The sequence below is a fragment of the Sus scrofa genome, chromosome 2 (assembly GCF_054392235.1).
Source record: "Sus scrofa isolate SSC_HxYL_T2T_F1_AM1 chromosome 2, Sscrofa_HxYL_maternal_Yorkshire_Landrace_v2.0, whole genome shotgun sequence".
NCBI lineage: Eukaryota > Metazoa > Chordata > Mammalia > Artiodactyla > Suidae > Sus > Sus scrofa.
Window position 1 is genome coordinate 41,835,079 of NC_139384.1, and position 23,173 is coordinate 41,858,251.

At 40.5% G+C, this 23,173-nt stretch overlaps 1 protein-coding gene across 4 annotated transcripts in view; it reads right to left on the reverse strand.

Annotated features, from left to right (window-relative positions):
• Positions 1–23,173, reverse strand: part of NELL1 (neural EGFL like 1) — a 945,951-nt gene that overhangs the window by 879,189 nt on the left and 43,589 nt on the right. The window lies entirely within an intron of this gene.

Consider the following 23,173-nt stretch of genomic DNA (forward strand, 5'->3'; position numbering starts at 1 on the left):
GTGAAAGGAAAAAAAAAAAAAAAACCCTATGAGAGCAAATAAGTACATCTAGGAAAGTCTCAAGATAAATGATCAATCTATAAAAGTTAAATGCAATTCTATACAATAGCAATAACTAAAAAGGAAAGTTAAATGGTATTACATTTTAAATAGTTTTAAAAATCTAACATAAAGAATATATCCAAAGAAAGATGTGCAACACCTCAACACTAAAAACTGTAATATAATGCTGAGAAGTATTTTTCAAAACCTAAAATGATGGAGAAAAATATAATATTCATGGGCTTGCTCATGGAAAGCTCAATAGTTTTAAAATGTGTATTATCCTAAATGATGCATAGGTTTAAAACAACCCCAAATAAAAATCCTGGTAGGGATCAAGATGTGGTACATATACACAATGGAATATTACTCAGCCATTAATAGGAATGAAATACCAGCATTTTTTGCAACATGGATGGACCTAGAAATTATCATGCTAAGTGAAGTCAGCCATACAATGAGACACCAACATCAAATGCTTTCACTGACATGTGGAATCTGAAAAAGTACAGACTGAACTTCTTTGCAGAATAGATGCTGACTCACAGACATTGAAAAACTTATGGTCTCTGGAAGAGACAGTTTGGGGGGTGGGGGGATGTGCTTGGGTTATAGGATGGAAATCCTGTGAAATCAGATTGTTATGATCATTATACAACTACAGATGTTATAAATTCATTTGAGTAACAAAAAAAAAAAAAATCCCGGTAGACATTTTTGAAGAAATTTAACAGTTAATGCTAAAATGTAAATTAAAATTGAAAAGATCTAGAATTAGAAAATAATCATGAAAAAAAAAGACCAAAGCTGCAATCACTACACTATCCGATATCAAGAAAGAATGGATGAGTGCAGCATGTATAAATGGATTACTTTGTTGTACGGCAGAAATTATCACATCGTAAAATCAACTATACTTCAATAAAATTTTAAAACATAAAAAAGACTGACTATAAAGCTGCAGTGATCAAAAGAGAGTAGTATTAGAACAAAGCTACAGATCAGTGGAACAGAATGGGGAGTATTGTCACATGATTTTTTAGAATCACCAAGTCAGTGAAATAGGAAAAGTCTTTTCAACGAATGGTGCCAGAACATCTGGATATCTGTGTTTTTTAAAAAACACTGAACCTCAACTTTTATTTCACACTACACACAATTTTTTATTTTATTTTTTATTATAGTTGATTTACAATGTTGTACCAATTTCTGCAGTGCAGCAAAGTGACCTAGTCATACATATATATTCTTTTTCTCATATTATCTTTCATGTTCTATCCCAAGAGATTGGGCTATACAGTAAGACTTCATTGCTTATTCATTCTAAATGTAATAGTCTGCATCTTCAAACTCCAAACTCTCAGTCCATTCCATTCCCTTCCCCTTCTCCCTTGGCAACCACAAGTCTGTTCTCCATGTCTGTAAGTCTGCTTCTGTCCTATAGCTAGATTACAGCAGGATCTCATTGCTTATCCACTCCAATCCGATAGTTTGCATCTAACAACTCCAAACTCCCAGCCCATCCCACTCCTTTCCCCTTTCCCTAGGCAACCACAAGTCTGTTCTCCATGTCTTTAAGTCTTTTTCTGTCCTATAGATAGATTCATTTGTGCCATATTTTAGATTCCACATACAAGTCATATCATATGGTATTTGTCTTTCTCTTTCTGATTTCCTTCACTTAGTATGAGAGTCTCTAGTTCCATCCATGTTGCTGCAAATGGCATTATTTTGTTCTTTTTATGGCTGAGTAGAATACCACTGTGTATATGTACCACATCTTCTTAATCCATTCATCTGTCAATGGACATTTCGGTTGTTTCCATGTGTTGGCTACTGTGAATAGTGTTGCAATGAACACAGGGGTGCAGGTATATTTTTGAATGGAAGTTTAGTATGGATATAAGCCCAGGAGTGGGATTGTTGGATCATATGGAAGGTCTATGTTTAGTTTTTTGAGGAACCTCCATACTGGTGGTAGCAATTTACATTCCCACCAACAGTATAGGTAGGAGTTTCCTTTTTCTTCACACTCTTTCCAACATTTGTTATTTGCAGACTTATTAATGACAGTCATTCCTACCAGTGTAAAGTGATACCTAATTTTACTTTTGATTTGCTTTTCTCTAATAATTAGTGATGGTGGGCACTTCTCATAGGTCAATTGGCCATTTATATGCCTTCTTTGGAGAAATGTCTATTTAGGTCTTCTGCCCATTTTTTGATTGGGTGTTTTGTTTTATTGTTGCTGAGTTGTTTGTATATTTTGAAGATTAAGCCCTTTTCAGTTGCATCATTTACAAAGATCTTCTCCCTTCTATGGGTTGTCTTTTTTGGGTTTTATGGTTTCCTTTGCTGTGCAAAAGCTTTTGAGTTTAATTTGGTCCCATTGGCTTATATTTGTTTTTATTGTCATTATTCTAGGAGGTAGATCAAATAAGATATTGCTACAATTTATGTCAAAGAGTATTCTATGTTTTCCTCTAGGAGTTTATAGTATTTGGTCTTACGTTTAGGTTTTCATGTATTTGTTAGTCTTTTGCTTTTCAGCACCTCATTAACAGCACATGGAAGTTCCCAGGCTATTGGTTAAATCAGAGCTGTAGCTGCCAGCCATAGCCACAGCACCACTGTATCTGAGCTGCAACCCACACCAAAGCTCACAACAATGCCGAATCCTCAACCCACTGAGCAAGGCCAGGGATTAAACCTGCAATCTCATGGATATCAGTCAAGTCTGTTACCGCTGAGCCACAACAGTAACTTCAGGTCCATTTTGAATTTATTTTTGTGTATGGTACTAGAGAATGTTCTAATTTCATCCAGTTTTCCCAGCACCACTTATTGAAGAGACTTTCTTGCCTTCATTGTATCAAGATGCATCATAGACTTAAATATAACAGTCAGAACCATAAAGTTTGTAGAAGATAAAATTTCTTCATAACTTATAGCATAAACAAAGATTTCTAAGATGATACAAAAAGCTAACCACAAAAGAAAAAAATTATATAAATTTCTGCTCATAAAAATACCAGTAGAATATGAATAGATAAGTCAGAGACTGAGAGAAAAATATTTGCAATGCATGTATCTGAGAAAAACTTGTAGCCAGAATATGTAAGTGACTCCTACAAGTCAATCACTTTTTTAAAAAGTAGTAATGGGTCAAAGACAAACCTTCACAAAGATATAGGAATGGAAACACACACATAGATGCTCACCATCATTAGTCATCAGGGAAATGTAAATTAAAACCACAATGAGATCCTACAAAGCAAAAATGAGAATGACTAAAATTAAAGAAACTAACAATACCAAGTATTGGCAAGAACAGAGAGCACCTGAACTCTCATACTTTGTGGATGGGATGGTAAAATGAACAACCATTTTGGAGAACTCTGGTGGTATCTTATAAAGTTATACTGCTCCTCTGACCCAGGAAGATGACAGATAAATTTACCCAAAAGAAAGCAAAATTATATTCATAAAATAGAAGACTAATTGGCAATAAGAATAAACCGCTGATACATGCAACAACATGGCTGAATCTCAAAAATATCATATTGAGCAAAACAGGTACCAAAAAATGCAAATCACAGTGTGATTCTATGTGCCTGAAGTCCAAATACAGGCGAAGCTAAAGGTCACAGGGCGAGGGTGGGTACAATGATGGAAATGTTCTCTATCTTGTTTTGGGATGATGATTTTATAGAAATATACATCTGTAAAAACTCATCAAACTAAATTAAGAAGATCTGTTCATTTTATTTTATGTTAATTATATCTTATTTCACAAAAAAGAAAAAATAACATAGGAAAACTAGATTTTTTTTTGCTCTATTTTAAAAGATATTAGTAATTTCCTGCCTACCATGGTCCCTGATGTTTACTATAGTATGTGATATTCACTTTCTCCCATTCTTGCTCCCAAAGGTAACCCAAGAACTATCACTCAACTAAGGTCAAACATCCTTGGAATAGGTGAATCACATGCACTCTTGCATTATCTGTAATTATTTCATGTGTGTCCCTTCCAATGAAATTACATAACATTTCCTAGAACATAACAGGCCTCAGTAAATGCATGTCAAATAAAAGATGGATGGATGGATGGATGGATGGATAGATGGATGGATAAGAGAACTAGAATATACTTCGGGATTATCTGGTCCAGTTCTTTCCATGATTACATAAAGGAGAGAGAGCTAGAGAAGTTAAGCAATTTGATCAAGGTCACACAGCCAATGGCAGAGCTTATGCGGGGACATAGATTTCCCAGCTGATAACAAGAGACACACCAGAGAAGATATGTTCTCTTCTGCTGCTCTCTATTGTGGTGTTCACATGAGATGCCTGGAAATATGGCCACCAGCTTACAGGCATGAAGAAAGCAAAACCAACATGCTAAGAATTGGAGAAGAAAAAGATGGTAGAAAAAAACTTTGTTTTTGCTGATGTCACAGAACTACTAAACCTAGGGCTTTCCTTCTTTAGGACTTCTTATTACATGAGCTAATAAGCAAATCTTCCTTATTATTTAAGCCAGATGACTGTGAGCTATCACTTACTTTCAGGTAAAGTATCTAAAACTTACTCAAGAGCATGAGGAAATATGAGGCATTCAAGGACTAAAACAGCAACGTGGCTGGAGTACAAAGAGCAAAGAGAGGGTATAAGACACAGTTGGGCAGGAAGACGAGGCCATATAGACATCCCAAGAATAATAGAAAGGTGCTGAAGGAATACTGGTATTCTAAACCCTCTGTGGATAGGCAGGAAGAAGAAACCCTTAGCCATGTAATGAAGGTTTTGTGTGTAGAATGACATGTTGTAACCTTAACTTTTGGTATAAGCTCAACCCTCTTTGGCTATGGCAAGGTTACAGAGAGCAAATGGCACTTAGCAATCTGACCATTCAGCAAAGTCACTAAGAGTATAAACTTCACCACCTCCCAGACCTGCCTTTCCTTCATTCAGTGATGCCAACAGACAGGCCTGGCAAGGGCACATGGGTTACTGGTGTTTGGCTCCCAAACACACAAGCAAGAGAAACCACACATAGCTTCCAGGACCAAGAAGGTCAGAAGGTTAAAAATTTGGCTTATCCTCCAATAAATATCCAGATTACTTTTATCTATGTATGATCACAGGATCTCAAGCATTGAGATACCGTTCAAATTTCATCTCAAATCTTCCTCTCTTTTAAACAAAAAGATGTTAAACCAAACAGCTCTTCCTTTCCATCATGCCTAGACTTCATAGCATCTTGCTGTCTGAAACATGTTCTTTTTTTGCTCAATCAATATCTATATGCTTATTTCAAAAGATTCAACACATTCTATTTCTACTAATAAAACATACCATACAAAATGTTCCCAAACATGCATGACCTCACGAGCATAGTTTTTCATACTCAGAATCGCAAAGCAGGTACATTTCCCACAAAGACTACTAAACATTTTCCCACTATTTAAATATATTCCAGTGCACTCCTGGTCAGCACCATCCATCACTCTGAGACAATACTCAATTGTTCCACAAAATTATTATTATATGTGCCAGGTGTTTCATAAGAAGGAACTCAGGCATGTAATCGTGGACAAGACACATCTCTGAGCCAAAGGCAAGCAGACCAACAACCAGCTAACCCATGAGTCATCACCGGAAACTTCTTCAGAAAGCAAAGAGAATGAGGGATTTTTATCATCTTTTTTTTTTTTTTTGTCTTTTTGCTATTTCTTGGGGTGCTCCCACGGCATATGGAGGTTCCCAGGCTAGGGGTCGAATCGGAGCTGTAGCCACCGGCCTACGCCAGACCCACAGCAACGAGGGATCCGAGCCGAGTCTGAGACCTACACCACAGCTCACGGCAACGCCGGACCCTTAACCCACTGAGCAAGGGCAGGGACCGAACCCGCAACCTCCTGGTTCCTAGTTGGATTCGTTAACCACTGCGCCGCGACGGGAACTCCGATTTTTATCATCTTTGGGTGGTGAGCATAGTGTTGAACTTCAGTCATGGGGACAGGCCAATGTCTTTTCAAGGTCTACATACCTTTTAGAGTCTATATTGTGTAACCAAGAACAAAGCACCGGGGAAGCCATATATCTTACACATCCTGGATTTCCATTTATCAAGTCACCAAAGAAAAGTATATAATTGGTAAAATTAGAAAAATTAAATTTTAAAAAAGATGAATGGATCAAGAAAACAGATCTTCTGTCACTGTATGCAGATGACATGATACTATACATAGAAAACCCTAAGGACTCAACCCAAAAACTACTTCAACTGATTAATAAATTCAGCAAAGTAGTAGGATATAAGATTAACATTCAGAAATCAGTTGCATTTCTATATGCCAACAATGAAATATTAGAAAAGGAATACAAAAATACAATACCTTTTAAAATTGAATGCCTAAAAAATCAAATACCTGGGAATACACCAGATCAAGGAGGCAAAGGACTTATATGCTGAGAACTATAAAACTTTAATCAAAGAAATTAAAGAAGATGAAAAGAAATGGGAAGATATTCCATGTTCATGGATTGGAAAAATCAATATTGTAAAAATGTCCATACTACCCAAAGCAATCTACAGATTCAATGCAATCCCTATCAAATTACCCATGACATTTTTCACAGAACTAGAACAAACAATCCAAAAATATATATGGAACCACAAAAGACCCAGAATTGTCAAGGCAATCCTGAGAAACAAAAATCAAGCAGGGGGCATAACTCTCCCAGACTTCAAGAAATATTACACAGCCATAGTCATCAAAACAGTGTGGTACTGGTATCAAAACAGACAGACAGACCAATGGAACAGAATAGAGAACCCAGAAATAAACCCTGACACCTATGTCCATTAATCTTTGACAAAGGAGGCACGAACTTAAAATGGGAAAAAGACAGTCTATTCAGCAAGCATTGCTGGGAAACCTGGACAGCTGCATGCAAAGCAATGAAATTAGAACACACCCTCACATCATGCATAAAAATAAACTCAAAATGGCTGAAAGACTTAAATATAAGACAAGACACCATCAAACTCCTAGAAGAGAACACAGGCAAAACACTCTCTCTCTGACATCAACCTCACGAATATTTTCTCAGGTCAGTCTCCCAAAGCAATAGAAATAACAGCAAAAATAAACCCATGGGAACTCATCAAACTGAAAAGCTTTTGCACAGCAAAGGAAACCAAAAAGAAAACAAAAAGACAACCTATAGAATGGGAGAAAATAGTCTCAAACGATGCAATGGACAAGGGCTTAATCTCTAGGATATACAAGCAACTCATACAACTCAACAGCAAAAAAGCCAACCACCGAATTGAAAAATGGGCACAAAACCTGAATAGACTGTTCTCCAAGGAAGATATACAGATGGCCAACAAACACATGAAAAAATGCTCAACACCCCTGATTATCAGAGAAATGCAAATCAAAACTACCATGAGATACCACCTCACACCAATAAGAATAGCTATCATTAATAAGTCCACAAATAACAAGTGCTGGAGGGGATGTGGAGAAAAGGGAACCCTCCTGCACTGCTGGTGGGAATGTAAACTGGTACAGCCACTATGGAGAACAGTTTGGAGATACCTTAGAAATCTATACATAGAACTTCCATATGACCCTGCAATCCCACTCTTGGGCATATATCTGGACAAAACTCTACTTAAAAGGGACACATGCACCCGCATGTTCATTGCAGCACTATTCACAATAGCCAAGACATGGAAACAACTTAAATGTCCATCGACAAACAACTGGATTAGGAAGATGTGGTATATATACACAATGGAATACTACTCAGCCATAAAAAAGAATGACATAATACCATTTATAGCAACACGGGTGGAACTAGAGACTCTCATACTGAGTGAAATAAGTCAGAAAGAGAAAGACAAATACCATACGATTTCACTTATAACTGGCATCTAATATACAGCACAAATGAACATTTCCACAGAAAAGAAAATCATGGACCTGGAGAATAGACTTGTGGCTGCCCGGGGGGAGAGGGAGGGAGTGAGAGGGATCGGGAGCTTGGGGTTATCAGATACAACTTGGAATGGATTTACAGTGAGATCCTGCTGTGTAGCCTTGAGAACTACATCTAGATACTTATATTGTAACAGAACAAAGGGTGGAAAAAAAATGTATACACATAAGTGTATCTTGGCCCCCATGCTGTACAAGGGGAAAATAAATAAATAAATGAAAAAAAGAAGACAGATCTAAAAATGATCTAGGATACATCATGCAAATAAAATTTCACCTTATCTGAAAGTCCCAGTAGGCAAACATGATAGAATCAGAAAAGGGCAGATTTGTTAAATAGTAATCATCACTCTTTATGGAGTGCCTACTATGTGACATATGCTTTGATCCCTTACTACACCCTTAAAGGAAGAAGGCTATTAATGTCCCTCCACTTTGCAGATGAAGAATTTGAGGTCATAGTGGTTCAGTTATTTGCCCAAAATCACTGGCCTAGTAAGTGGACAGCAAGATTTGAACCCGAATACGTCCGACTCCAAATCACATCTTTCTACTAGTCTATGCCACCTTCAAGTTTCAGAAGCTTGGAGACCTTTGTCTGATGATTCCCAAAGAACTTCAGTCTATGGACCACTGGAAGGAGTGATGTTAAAGAGCCCACATACCCTGTGCTTCACCCTCTATCAATTGATGCTGTCAAATGAGACATTCTACCTGTAGCCATAGCCCACGTGACTAGAGAAGTCTTCCCTAACCCAGGAAATGGAATTCTAGTGCAGCTCTGTCACTGACTGGCCCTTCAATATTTCAGTTTCCTTTCCTATTAAATATCTGCCCTGACCTGCTTCCTAGACTCATTGAAAATTAAATAATTAAGAATGAATGGGCTCTAGACAGGTCAGAAAATCTTATTCCCATGAAGCTATTTTCACTTTGTATGAAGGTCCAGAATGAAAGAGCAGAAGGAACTCCAAGATCAAAGTCAGATGACCAGGCTAATAGTTCTTGATTCAGGCACTACTATCTATATGATCTTGGACAAGTCATCTCCTCACTTTGAGCCTCAATGTCCTCATTCAGAATATGATGAATTTGCACCAGAGCAGTAATTCTTCAAATATGGCCCACTGCCCAGGAGTAGGCCACAGATATTCTCTTGATGGGTCTCAAATTCAACTGAGAAATACAGGTGCTTTTATTAATTTCACCTCATTTCAAAGAGTTATTTTTATGGACAGCTAAGAGTTACTTACCAGCAATCTACTAGGAAGGTTAGTATAATTTGCTACCAGTCAACTAAAATTAATGTGCTTCTAGTATACTAAGGACTCAATACTTGGCAATGTTCAATACTCCCACTGTGTATAAACACGTGCAGATGGTTAAAAAGCCCACAGTTTTCAGGAAGAATACGCTAGAGTCAACATCATTAGCACTATCTTCAGTTGATCATGGCTCTCAATAGCTGTTAGAACTGCTTATAAATTAACACTAATTAAGTTCTATAATTATCAATTTAGATTATAGTGGGTCATTTGATTAACCCTACCACGTGTGGTGATGCAAATTTGGACCACAGTGTTTGAGGCCTATGATTTTCAATAGTTGATCTTTAAGGAGTTCCCATTGTGGCACAGCAGAAGCAAATCTGATTGGGAACCATGAGGTTGCAGGTTTGATCCCTGGCCTTGCTCAGTGGGTTAAGGATCCAGCATTGCCATGAGCTGTGGTGTAGGTTGCAGACACGGCTCAGATCCCACGATGCTATGGCTGTGGCGTAGGCCAGAAGTAGCTCTGATTCGACCCCTAACCTGGGAACCTCCATATGCCAGGGGTAGAGCCTTAAAAGGCAAAAAAAAAAAAAAAAAATTGGTCTTTAGGCATATAAGAATTGAATGCCTAGTCAAACCAAATATTTATTGAGCACCTACTATGTAACAAATTCTGTTCCAGGTACTAAAATCCTACTGTGAACAAAACAAGGTCCTGTCCTTCAAAACTGTACCTGCCATTAAAGGAATATAGACAAAAATACACGAACAAAACAAATAATTAAGGTAATGTCAGGCACTGATCAAGTATGATGTAAAAGATAAAACAGGGTAATATGGTAGAGAGCGAAAGAGAAGGTTACTTTAGCCAAGACCAAGGATTTTCAAAGACCTCTCTAAGGGGGTAACATGTAAGTGAAGAACTGCATCATGGGAGACAGGCTCTTGAAGATCTAGGTGAACTGCATTCCAGGCGGAGGAAAGAACAAGCAAAAAGGCTCTGTGGCAGAAACAAGCTTGGAGTGTATCATGCTTTGCACAGTCATTTAGCAAATGTGTTCCTATCCTCTTCCCACTGTGGGCAGAATACACTACCCACTGATGTTGAGATTGGTCATATGACCTGGCTTTGCCAATCGAGCATAAGCAATGTGACGTGAGCAAAGCCTTAAAATGGGCTTGTGTGATAGGCCTGCCCCCTTGGGCTTTTTCCTTGCCAGGAGAAGAGCATGGTCCTTCATCCTGGACTCCATAATGATCACACATGGAGCAGAACTGAGCTCAAACTACTGTGAAGAGCCAAGCACAGCTGGATTTTCATGAAGCAGAACCTCCTAGCCAAGCTCCGACTAGACCAGTTGATTCAGTCAATTTGGGGTGCTGTAAAAGTGAGAATAAATGTTTTACCATTTTATACTTCCAATTTTGGGGGTAGTTTATTACACAGCAATAGCTGACTTATAGCGTATGTTCAGACAGAGAGAAAATCTGTCTGATTATAGTGAGCAAAGAAGTCATCTTCCATACTCATCATGATATGGATGAAATAGGAAGAGGCCAGATATGGCAGAGCCTTAAAAGAAAGATTTTTAATCTGGATTTTAAGTGTGTTGTGAAGTCACGGGGGGGGGGGGGGGATTTAAACATAACAGCCACACTATATGGCTGCTTATGCAGGATAGATGGCAGAGGTACAAAAGTGGAAGACAGGATACCAGTTAGGAGGCTATCATGATACTTCAAGCAAGAAACCAAGAAATGATAGTAGCTTGGAGTAGGACTGTGGTTATGAAAATGCTGAGAAGTGATCTAAGCCAAGATATATTTGGGAGGTAGAGGAGATGGTAAAATTAGTGGACTGGATTGGTGATGTAAAAATAGCAAAGTTCAGGGATACACCCTATGCTTTGGGCCTGAGCAACTGAGTAGATGATGGAGCTACTGATTGAGATGGAGAAGGCTCAGGCTTAGACGAAGTCTGGAGTTGAGGTGGGGTGGGGGAGAGGGAGTGTTTTGGATAGCTCATGTTTGCAAAGTTAACTAGGCAGTTAGACATTCAATTCTGCCTTTCAGGAAAAGGTACAGACTAGAAATAGAAACTTAAGTGTCAATAGTGTATAGATGGTATTTGAAGCCACGAGACCAGAGGAGATCACCTAAAGAGGTAAATAAGATAAGATACCTGAAGATAGATACATTTGAAGATATAGGAGCTAGGACAAGTCAGCAAAGGACACTGGGAAATATAGGGCATTGCAAGAGAGAAAGCAGGTAATGATAGTAGTGGGAAACCTAGAGAAGACTTCTGGCTCAAATTTGATTGATACACAGCTCTACATGGTTGCTAAAGAAGATGTACATCTCATTACAAAAGAAAATAAAGACCAAGAATAACTTTGAATAGTACTATCTCATCCTTATGATACCTCACCTCTGGAAAGTAGGGATAGGTTTGGCAGGTGAGTAGATGGGTCATGTGCTATGTGTAAGTGGACTTTAGTTAGAAAAGTTTCAGAGTCACTGAACTTCAGGGTCTCTATAAGTCCTGCAAGCTCCATGGAATCTTTAACCAGAGACTGGGTAGGAAACATTAGTTTAGCAGAGATCACCTGGGGTGTGTATCCATTGGAGATGGCTACACAGAGCCATCCTAAGTGGAAAGGACAGAATCCAAAGTAAGAGTGAGGGGGTCCCACCATGGCTCAGCAGTTAATGAAACTGACTAGCATCCATGAGGATGCAGGTTAGACCTCTGGCCTTGTTTAGTGGGTTAAGGATCTGGTGTTGCCATGAGCTGCAGTGTAGGTCACTGACACTGCTCGGATCCTGCATTGCCGTGGCTGTGGCGTAGGCCAGCGGCTACAGCTCAAATTTGACCCCTAGCCTGGAAACCTCCATATGCCACAGGTGCAGCCCTAAAAAGCAAAAAAAAAAAAGGAAGAAAGGAAGAAAAAAGAAAGAGGGAAGGAGGGAGGAAGGAAGGAAGGAAGGAAGAGAGAGAGAAAGAAAGAGAAAAGAAGCAAAAAGTGAGTTCTTTCCCCCAACACACACCTCTCCCACCTTGAAAAAGAAGTACTGCTATGGATCAATGATCTTAAGGGGCATAGAGTGGAGTCTTCACTGTGCCCAGAGGAGAGGTAAAGGCTAGACCCAGAGAGACAAGAATCCTTGAGTCTCAAGGAAAGGCATTGTGTTTGCTCCAACTTAGAAGGCTTTCCAGTCATTTTCCTCTTGGTTTCCTGTCACTGCCTCTTTGAACTCCCAAAAGCTCTTTGGCCCCAAACCTTCTCCAGCTTGGGAATATCTGTCCTCTACAGATCTTCACCCCTAAGAGAGCCAAATAAGAACCAGACTGATGCCCAAGTGGAAACAAAAGACTCCTCTTGGAAAAAAGAAGTTCTTCCTAATGAAGTCCATCTTACTAGAGGAAGGCACCAGAGTTTGGAGCCTAAGCCCCAGCTAATAATAAAGATTCTCCTTTGCTAATTCTTTGTCGGCTAGCCTTTTGCACCTCAAAGCATGGTCCAGAGACCGGCTGCATCAGCATCTCCTTGGACCCTGTTATAAACGCAGAGTCTCAAGTCTCACTCCGATCTACTGAATTAGAATCCATACATTGGCAAGATGCTCAGAAGTTTCATATACACATTAAACTTTGAACAGCTTGACTCTAGGATATACGTCCCTTGGGACTTTGTGGGAAGGGGTGACTGATGGAACAGAGATGATGTATTCCTCAGTTCCCTGGCCAAATTCTCAATCCAATCTTCATGAGCACAAGACTATAGAATTCCAGGAGTTGAGAGAAGTTTATACAAGACTTAGAGTGTCCCATGGCAGAATTAACCTTGGTGAGTTTGGGTGGTTTGTCTATATGTTCTCTGAAGTACCTACCACCCTGAGAAGTCACTCTCTTGGAAACGCCAATCTCTGGAAAGTTCTTAGGGATATTCACAGAAATTATAAGAAAGAAAGAGTCTGATAATCTTGGTGCCTTGACAGGGAGGAATCAAAGATGCCTCTGCACCTTTACCCCTATTCAGAGATATTAAATAAATCCTGATTATGTCTGCAGACTTCAGAGACCGCAGGGTCAATTCAATCCCATGAGAAGGTAGCAGTGAGAGAGGAATGAAAGCCCTTTTGCCAGGCGATGCATTGTGACATATTCTTGAGTCAAGATAGAATAAAGCCTACTGATGGTGTAGCACAGCCCAGTTTCCACCAGGGAAAAGTAAAAGGTCTCTATCTAAAATGCTAACTCTGAGAACCAGAATTACATTAAGGCAGAGGACAAGGCACCACTGGGGGTCAGGGTGGGGGGGAAGGCTTCAGGGATTAGCGTGAGCACAGAAAGCTACTGCTTGGACTTTGCAACAAGAACATTGGGAACCCAGGAAAGATTAAAATAGCTTAAAAATGGATTTTGACCTTGAAGTCACAACAAAAAGAATGGGGAAGAGAAAGAAGCAAAAGAAAGGAAAAACTGAGGATCCAGGAAAGAGAATTAGGTCTAAAGTGGCAGAGAAGGAAGTGAAGAAGCAGGTTGAAGCCATTTCAAAAAAGTAAACCAGCAGAAAGAGGGAAAGCACCACCAGAGGTAATCAAAAAGAAAATATCAGAGAAAAAAATAGATTCAAAAGCATTTTCTGTAGGTAAAGAGGTGCTAGAAAAAGAGTATTCCTGACATCACTGAAACAAGTTACTAAAGCCTGCGGAAATCAAATGCAAGGTAGATACAACCTGAGGCACCAGCCACAGCAGGAATCTGTTAAGGGGCTTCTCCATCAGAACCAAGGAGGAGTCCTAAATCTAAGAAATTCCAGGGCCTGGGGCAGCCACAGAAGCTGCTGTGTACTCACTGGCATCTCAAGGCTAAGCAAACTTCAGGATCCTTCTGTTTCATTAACTGACAGAGGAGTTCCCATTGCAGTGCAGGGGAAACAAATCCTACTAGTATCAATGAGGATGCAGGTTCACTCCCTGGCCGCACTCAGTGGGTCAGGCATCCAGCATTGCTGTGAGCTGTGGAGTAGGTCACAGACTTGGCTCAGATCCTGTATCGCTGTGGCTGTGGCATAGGCCGGCAGCTTTAGCTCCAATGCGACCCCTAGCCTCGGAACTTCCATATAACGTACGTGCGGCCCTAAAAAGCTGAAGAAAGGAAGAAGGAGGGGAGAGGGGGAGGGAAGGAAAGAAAGAGAAGGAAAGAAAGAAGGAAAGAAAGAAAGAAGGAAGGAAAGAAAGAAAGAAAAAGAAAGAAAGAAAGAAAGAAAGAAAGAAAGAAAGAAAGAAAGAAAGAAAGAAAGAAAGAAAGAAAGAAAGAAAGAAAGAAAAAGAAAGAAAGAAAGAAAAAGAAAGAAAGAAAAAGAAAGAGCAAAGGAAAGGAAAGGAAAGGAAAGCAAAGGAAAGGAAAGGAGTAGCCGTGCCATTTCCAAGTTGAGTGACCTTGGACAAGTTAACCTAACTTCTGGAGAATGAGGGTAATAATGAGCTCATAGTGGCTTAGAAAAGTTTCTGGCATGTTCAGCACTCAGCAAGGCCTGGCTTCCCTCTCCTCACTGCACATAAATCCATGCAGACAGGGATTACTGTCTGTGACTGCTGTTAGGTTTAGGCACCTAGAAAAGGATGTAGCAAGTACTAGTTGCTCAGTAAATATTTGTTGGGTCAATGAACACCTCTCTCCCTGAATCTTTGCCCTAGTAAATGGGTGAAGTGCACCCGTTACTATTTCTTGATCTCCTTGTCTATCTCTGGGTAAGTCCTTTGAAAACCACCCCTCCAGACCAAAGGGGTTTTCTGGACCATTCCCCAGCTGCCTTTCCCATCCCGACCCTCTCTGCACATTGAGCGCTCCCTCGGGGAGTCCAGCAAACAGAGAGATGGGGGCACTTCCTCTCTCCGTGCACAGGGAATGGACAGGGAAGATGTCTATGAATACGTCTGGCAACTACCAAGCTGAATCCCACCCAAATTCCACTGCCCATCAGCTGAGCAAGGGGCCCCCTGTCACTTTCACCTCCTGAGATTTCTGAGAAGACACTGTCAAGAGAGTGACAGAAATGAGAAAGTGAATTTACAATGCCACAGCTCCACTCCTTCTACCTCAAAAGAAAATATAAATACCTCCAGACAAGCAGCTGCGTTACTGTCTGCTTGGAGCATTTAAAGAGCTACAAAGCACAGCAGGAAGCTAAGAGAGAGCATCCCTTGATGGTGAGCATCTGGCTCCCAAAAAGCAACCTGAACAAGGGTGGTCTGTGTCCTGCCCATCCCCAAATACATTCTGGAGGGCAGAGTGACATTGCCGCTGCAGGAGTTCACTCTTACCTGAGGACTCTCTCCTCTGCAGGCTCCTAGGCTCCTAGAAGGCACTGCCAAGCCACCGCCACCTTCTCAGAGTTCTCTGCTGTGGTCTCCCTCCCTGCCCCTTCACAGGCAGTGCATCCTTCTAGAACATTCTACAACCGCTGCGTGGCCCAATATAGTCGCCAATGCAGTGTAACTACCAAGCACTTGAAATGTGGCTATTGCAACTGAGGAGTTGCATTTGAAATTTGTATTTAATTTTCATTGATTTGCACTGACATAGCCACAATGGTTTGTGGCAACTCAATTACTGGACAGCACTGCTCTACAGTGACAAAATAGCCTCCTTGCACCTCTGCCCCAATTCTGACACCTCAATGTGTTGCTGCTCCAACGGAAACCATGCTTTCGAAGAATACTAATTTAAGCAAATTTAAGCAAAGTCTGGCTCCACTTCCTGGGGTTTAAGACCGGTGCACTGCTACTTCCATGGAAGAAATAAAGACGCCCCAGCCCTCACATCTCCATGGCTCTTCGCCAGATGTTGCATCATTGGCGATTCACAAAACCCTGGGAAATAGGTATTATTTTCCCCACTTTAAAAGTGGTCCTATGTCAGGCAGTTCATCCTGACCAAGTTGGGGCTTGAATCCAGGTCTAAGCCCAGAACCCAGGCTATCACTGAATTTTACCAGAACAGAATGAAGGGGGGAAAAAGTCTCTTTGAAAAACATCACATTTTCTTAAAAGAATACAAGCAGCAGAGAGATCCAGATTTTGATTCCACAACAGCTTAGACTGCTCTCTCCTGGGACCTCGTGTCTAAGCTGAAGCGCTCTTGCTTAAAACCATGGGTGATTCCCCAACACCTACACTCCCTGGACCCAGGAAACCCAGCTCCCCTGACTGTACCTCAGTGCCTTTCTTTCTTTCCCATTCAGTCCATCTGCATGAGCACTTCTGTGCACCAGTGCTCTGCCAGGCTCGTGCCTGCTCATCAACATGCCCCCACCCTAAACCTTCAAGCATCCTCTTCTGGAACACTTGCCCAGAAAACGTACACACACGCACGCACACGGCCTTCACACACACACCCCTCCAACCTGCAGCAGAAATATTTGCTACCGTTTTGTAATCCTTTGTATTACATTTTCTCACACTGCTTAGAGTTTGTATAAATACCTCCCTCTACTACTCAAGTGAGTATTCCTAGGATACAGTAGCTGAACACTACAAAAGAACCTAACTCACAGGGGCTTCTATCTAGTGTGGAAGAATAACATCAAATTCGCTTATAAATACAAATGACAGTTCCTGATGGTTCCAACTCAGAGCATTGCACAATGCCCACTTAACAGCAGCTCCTAGTAAACATTTGAGGTTTTTCCCACTCTGAATTTTTGCAAATGGAATATTTATCATAGAATCTTGTGGAGCATTCCACGGCAGCACCAAGAAGAATGTGACTTATGGCTAACATTTATTGAACATTACATGCCATGTGCTTGCTAATCTTTCTGCAGGAATTATGTTCTTTAATCTTTACAATATGAGGTGGATACTACCATTGTTCCTGTCTCACAGATGGGAAAACTGAGGCACAAAGAAGTTAAGGAACTTGTTCATCAGGTCATATTCCTGTTGGCCATTATCATGTATTTGTGGATTTCTAGTAACAATTTATTTCAATAATGATTGCTTTTTATAAGTAAATTGCCCCACCTAAGCCTAGGGAAACTTTTCAGTTTGCCTCTTGGCCATTTTTTGCACTATTCCACCTGACCATCTTGATGTTCCTCTACCCCAAATTTTACAGTTAGCTACACCCAGGAAGCTCTCTGGTCCCGTCTGGGGGAGGTTTTGGGGGGTTTTTTGTTTGTTTTTTTATTTCCTTTTTTTATTGTTATTTCCCTCAACACACTTTTTCTCCCCACTGTACAGCATGGGGACCCAGTTACACATACATGTATACATAATTTTTTCTCCCACTGCCATACTCCATTGTATCTAGACAGAGTTCTCAGTGCTACACAGCAGGATCTCATTGTTAATCCATTCCAAAAGCAATAGTTCACATCCCTTAACCCCAAGCTCCCAATCCCTCCCCCTCCCCCCGGGCAACCACAAATCTATTCTCCAAGTCCATGATTCTTTTTTCTGTGGAAAGGTCCATTTGTGCTGTATATTAGATACCAGATATAAGTGATATCATATGGTATTTGTCTTTCCAACTTAGTTCACTCAGGATGAGAGTCTCTAGTTCCATCCATGTTACTGCAAATGGCATTATTTCATTCTTTTTATGGCTGAGTAGTATTCCATTGTGTATATATACAACATCTTCCTAATCCAGTCGTCTGCAGATGGACATTCGGGTTGTTTCCTTGTCTTGGCTATTGTGAATAGTGCTGCAATGAACATGCAGGTGCATGTGTCTTTTTTAAGGAAAGTTTTGTCTGGATATATGCCCAAGAGTAGGATTGCTAGATCATATGGTAGTTCTATGAATAGATTTCTAAGGTACCTCCATACTGATCTCCATAGTGGCTGTACCAGTTTACATTCCCACCAACAGTGCAGGAGGGTTCCCTTTTCTCCACACCCCCTCCAGCAATTGTTATTTGTGGACTTATTCATGATAGCTATTCTGACTGGTGTGAGGTGGTATCTCATGGTAGTTTTGATTTGCATTTCTCTGATAATCAGGGGTGTTGAGCATTTTTTCATATGCTTGTTAACCATCTGTATATCTTCCTTGGAGAACAGTCTATTCAGGTCTTTTGCCCATTTTTCCATTGGGTTGTTGGCTTTTCTGCCATTGAGTTGTATATAGTTGCTTGTATATTCTAGCGATTAAGCCCTTGTCAGTTGCATTGTTTGAAACTATTTTCTCCCATCCTATAAGTTGTCTTTTTGTTTTCTTTTTTATTTCCTTTGCTGTATAAAAGCTTGTCAGTTTGATTAGTTTCCACTGGTTTCTTTTCGCCTTTATTTCTGTTGCTTTGGGAGACTGACCTGAGAAAATATTCATCAGGTTGACTTCAGAAAGTGTTTTGCCTGTGTTCTCTTCCAGGAGTTTGATGGCGTCTTGTGTTATATTTAAGTCTTTCAGCCATTTTGAGTTTATTTTCATGCATGGTGTGAGGGTGTGTTCTAGTTTCATTGATTTACATGCAGCAGCCCAGGTTTCCCAGTAATACTGAATAGACTGTCTTTTTCCCATTTTATGTTCATGCCTCCTTTGTCAAAGATAAATGGACCATAGGTGTCAGGGTTTATTTCTGGGTTCTCTATTCTATTCCATTGGTTTGTCTGTGTGTTTTGATACCAGTACCACACTGTTTTGATGACTGTGGCTTTGTAATATTGCTTGAGGTCTGGGAGAGTTATGCCTCTTGCTTGGCTTTTATTTCTCAGGATTGTTTTGGCAATTCTGGGGTTTTTTTTGGTTCCATATAAATTTTTGGATTGTTTGTTCTAGTTCTGTGAAAAATGTCATGGGTAATTTGATAGGGATTGCATTGAATCTGTAGATTGCTTTGGGTAGTATGGCCATTTTTACAATATTAATTTTTCCAACCCAGGAACATGGAATATCTTCCCATTTCTTTACATCTTCTTTAATTTCCTTGATTAATGTTTTATAGTTCTCGACATATAGGTCCTTTGCCTCCTTGGTCAGGTGTATTCCCAGGTATTTGATTTTTTAGGCATGCAATTTTAAAAGGTATTGTATTTTTTTATTCCTTTTCTAAAGTTTCACTGTTAGTATATAGAAATGTGACTGATTTCTGAATGTTAATCTTATATCCTGCTACTCAATGGAGAAAAATTGAAAGCCTTTCCACTAAAATCTGGAACAAGACAGGGATGCCCACTCTCACCACTGCTATTCAACATAGTATTGGAAGTCCTAGCCACAGCAATCAAACAAACAAAAGAAATAAAAGGCATCCAAATAGGAAGAGAAGAGATAAAAATGTCACTGTATGCAGATGACATGATACTATATATAGAAAACCCTAAGGATTCAACCCAAAAACTACTTGAACTAATCAACAAATTCAGCATTTTTTGTTTGTTTTTTGGTTTCAGGGTTTTTTTTGTTTGTTTGTTTGCTTTTTAGGGCCACATCCACAGCATATAGAGGTTCCCAGGCTAGGGGTTGAATCGGAGCTGTAGCCGTAGGTCTACGCCGCAGCCACAGAAACCTCAGATCCGAGCCGCGTCTGCCACCTACACCACAGCTGGCAGTAACACCAGATCTTTAACCCACTGAGCGAGGCCAGGGATCAAACCCGCAACTTCATGGTTCCTAAATGGATTAGTTTCTGCTGCGCCATGATGGGAATTCTTCTGGTCCCTTTTAATGAAGAACAATATTAGAGACAAAAGAGCAAGCTGGAGGGCCAGGATTCAAACCAGTCTATCAGACTCAAGAGCCTGTAGAAGCTCGCAGCTGGGGGTGGGGGTGGCCATGAATAATAAAAAGAAGAGTAAACAAGTAAAAATTAACATTCAGGAGAATGCTATGCACAGCTAGAGGGTAGAAACAGTCTAGAGGAGAGGAAGAAAAGGTCTAGAAATGACTGACTTCTGCTTTATAAATTTAAGGATTATTTCCTTTCTTATAGTGGAAAGAACAATTTAAAAGAGAAATACAGGATGTTCTGTAAAGTAAACAAACAGAGGTCCAAAAGAGCAGAGGCCTGAGAAGCCCCCCAGATCCAGCAGGCTTCGGTCCTCTCTGGATGGGGAGAAAAGCCAAGTTCTGGAACTTCTGGAACATCCCAAGCCACAGTGAGGGGCCTCAGCTTCAACCCTGGGTTGAGTGCCCAACTTCCTTCCAAACTGGGGGCATCTTGGGATCTTTTTCTGCACCAGCCATACCTGTGCATTATAAGCAGTCCTCCTCAACTCCTGCAGCAAGGTCCATGTGCCCTTGGGAGAAGCTCTGATCCCCTCCCCGACTCTCACCTGCCACCCTGGAGGGCAGAGAGGGTGTGAGGAGGCTTACTCTGTCACAGCACACTGCCCATTTTATTTCCTTCTAGGTCACACCTTCTTTTCTCACCTTAAACCTCCCCCACCTCCTGCAGCCCTCCATGGATGACCTCACTTCTTATTTCACTGAGAAAATAGAGAAAATGACCTCATCTTTGCACCTTTAAGTCTACCAACCCCCCTGCCCTGTGTTCATTATCCTATTTATTACCTTCTGGCTTCTCTCCAGCTGCCAAGGAGCAGCTCACCCTGCTCCTAAGATCAGTCCCCAACTCGTGTATGAGATTCCAGCCCTTCTGACCTATTTAAAGACCTTCCCACTATGACCTGCCCTCTCTTCTTATTTATTGAAGTATAGCTGATTTACAACATTGCGTTAGTTTCAAATCTACCACAAGGTAATTCCATTGTGGGATTTTTGTGCAGATTATATTCCATCATAGGTTATATTATTACAAGATATTGATTACAATTGCCTGTGCTATACAATATATTCTTGTGGCTTACCTATTTTATATAGAGTATTGTATCTGTTAATTCCTTACTCCTAATTTATCCCTCTCCCCTCCCTTTCCCCTTTGGTAACCACAAATTTGTTTTCTATGCCTGTGAGACTGTTTTGTATACACATTCATTTGTATTATTTTTAGATTCTACATATAATGATATCCTATAATGTGTTTTTCTCTGACTTATACTAAACATAATATTCTCTAGGTCTATCCATGTTGCTGCAAATGCAATATTTCATTCTTATGGCTGAGTAATATCCCATTGAGTGTGTGTGTGTGTGTATCACATCTTCCTAAGCCAATCTTTTTTTTTTTTTTTTGTCTTTTCTAGGGCCGCTCCTGCAAGCATGTGGAGGTTCCCAGGCTAGGGGTCTAATCGGAGCTATAGCCACCGGCCTACACCAGAGCCACAGCAACTCAGGATCCGAGCCACATCTACAACTTACACCACAGCTCACAGCATCACCGGATCCTTAACCCACTGAGTGAGGCCAGGGATTAAACCCACAACCTCATGGTTCCTAGTCGGATTCGTTAACCACTGAGCCACGATGGGAACTCTCTAAGCCAATCATTTTTGATGGGCACTTGGGTTGTTTCCATGTCTTGGCTATTGTAAATAGTGCTGCTATGAACACTGGGGTGTATATTTCTTTTTTTGTCTTTTTAGGGCCGCACCCGTGACATATGGAGGCTCCCAGGCTAGGGGTCAAATTGGAGCTGTAGCTGCTAGCCTACACCACAGCCACAGCAACACAGGATCTGAGCCACCTCTGCGACCTATACCACAGCTCACGACAACACAAGATCCTTAACCCACTGAGCAAGGCCAGGGATTAAACCTGCATTCTCATGGATCCTAGTCAGATATGTTTCCACTGAGCCATGGGGGGAACTCCTCCTATTTCTTTTTGAATAAGAGTTTTCATTTTTTCTAGGAGTAGGATTGCTGGATCATACAGCAGCTTTATTTTTTAATTTTTTACTTTATTTTTTATTTTTTGTCTTTTTAGGGCCACACCCAGCAGCATATGTAAGCTTCCAGGCTAGAGGTTGAATCGGAGCTGCAGCTGCCAGCCACAGCAACCACTACAGAAACTCCTATTTTTAGCTTTTTAATGGACTTCCATACTGTTTTCCATAGTGGCTACACCAATACACATGCCACCAACAGTGTACAAGGGTTCCCTTTTCTCCACATCCTCTCCAGTATTTACTTTTTTTACTTTTTTATGATGGTCATTCTAACTAATGTGAGGTGATACCTCATTGCGGTTTTGATTTGCATTACTCTAATAATTGGTGATGCTGAACATCTTTCCATGTGCTTGTTGGCCATCTGTATGTCCTCTTTGGAGAAATAGCTATATGGGTCTTCTGACCTTTTTTAATTGGGTTTGTTTTCTCGATATATTTGTATATTTTGGTTTTTTTATTTTTTTATTTTTTTTGTCTTTTGTCTTTTTGTTGTTGTTGTTGTTGTTGTTGTTGCTGTTTCTTCGGCCGCTCCCGCGGCATGTGGAGGTTCCCAGGCTAGGGGTCGAATCGGAGCTGTAGCCACCGGCCTATGCCAGAGCCACAGCAACGCGGGATCCGAGCCAAGTCTGCAACCTACACCACAGCTCACGGCAACGCCGGATCATTAACCCACTGAGCAAGGGCAGGGACCGAACCCGCAACCTCATGGTTCCTAGTCGGATTCGTTAACCACTGCGCCACGACGGGAACTCCATGTATTTTATTTTATTTTTTTTTTTTGTCTTATTTGTATATTTTGGATATTAACCCCTTGTCATTCACATCACTGGAATATTTTTCTCCCATTCCATATGTTGTCTTTTTCACTTTGTCTTTTAAGTTTGATTAGGTCCCATTTGTTTCTTTTTTTTTTTTTTTTTTTTTGTATTTCTTTTGCCTAGGGAGACTAATCTAAGAAAATATTACCACAATTTATGTCAGAGAATGTTACACCTATGTTCCCTTCTGGGAGTTTTATGGTATCAGGTCTTATATT